Below are 1,573 nucleotides of genomic sequence, written 5' to 3'. Positions count from 1 at the left end.
CCTATATATAAAAGGATTTTTTTAAGAAATGGTGATTTGATCAAATTAAAGCTGTGAGCCTTACAGTATATTCAAGTTTTGAAAGTCATCAAAGCAGCAGCTCAAGACCAAAATCAAAATGCAGCAGTCAATAACACTTAAAAGCAGTGGCTCCATTCACAATTGGTGGTTAAAACTCCAAGCCCCTTAATTTAGCAACACTTCGCCAGGCCTAGTGAGAGTTTATGACCTTTGGAAAACGATATACAAATGCCCATAGGAGTCTGCTGTTAAAGTAGACAGGAGCAGACTGCAGGAATGAAACTGCATGCATATAAAGCCTTCAGTTTAAGTTAAATGATGCTGAAAGCATAACATAGAGATTTGGGACTGTCAGTCTTTTACGGTGAGGGTTTTTCTGTAAAACATTAAGGGACTGTGAAAATAAACAGCGGAATCTAAACAATCAGGGCTTTTGGATGGCTGTGCCAACAATAACCTAAACACAGGAGGGGCTGATGTGGCATTTCATACAAAAGGCCGGTACTCTGCATGACGGGGAATGAAGTGATGCCTTGTGAGACTCCACTTAAAACATCTGTGGGGGACTGACACTCCTCAGTTAACTTTAGACTGTTCAGAATATCTGATTTCAAGTGCAATTTTGCATATTTTTGTATTTGTTTACAAGATTTTTGCAACATTTCAATAGTGGTTACCTGTTAAATTAAACCTAAAGAAAATCAAAACTAAAAGCAATCTGATCAGAAACAAACCTTGTGCTTTGCTGCAAGTCACTCAGCATATATTATAGAAGAACTTCCTCTATACCGTGCACGTGGTCTCAAGCTCTCCACTTGAATTATCTTGTGTTGTGACTTGCTGAATTGTTCCAACTGCCCTAAATATTTAACATTTAGACAGATATCATGACTAATTTATTTCACTTTTTCCATGCATGACCTTTTTAATTTGACCTTCTCAGTTTGGTAATACATTGTGAAAGTCGATAAATACAGAAAATGCCAGGTGCTCTGTTAGTGAGACAGTCAGTATGGGAACTGGGCAAACCTCAGACAGACAAGGTATGAAGGTTGAGCCGTCAATACTGATGTATGACAGCTGTAATGTTGTGAGGCCCAGCTCATGGTCGTCAAGCATTAAGAACACACTGGAGTTAAACATTATGCGTGTGCAGTTGTCACAAACACGAGTGTGATGGCTGAAAAGTTCCAGTTACCTAGACGAGTAACAACTGTGCTGTCTTAGGTATTCAGTATGTGAGACTTGATAAGACTGGCATGGAAAACCTGGTCCAGTGTGAATGTGCCCACCCCGATTATAACTGATCACACAAACACATACAAAGCACATTGAAAATAATTACCATTCAGACAGAGCCTTATGTTTGCGTAAGTCACAATTAATTGATTTGAGTCACACTGCGTTAACAAACAAAAAAAATGCACATACTGTATAACAATTTATGCTAATGACTATGTACAGCATATAAAGGTTAAATATTTGTATATGTGTGGATTGCAAAAAAAATGCATGTTTATTTAATGAAAGAGGTTAGAGGTGTGGGTTTGTG

The sequence above is a fragment of the Notothenia rossii genome, assembly GCF_949606895.1.
Source record: "Notothenia rossii genome assembly, chromosome: 4".
In the NCBI taxonomy this organism is placed as follows: Eukaryota; Metazoa; Chordata; class Actinopteri; order Perciformes; family Nototheniidae; genus Notothenia; species Notothenia rossii.
Note: the sequence above shows the minus strand (reverse complement) of the source record.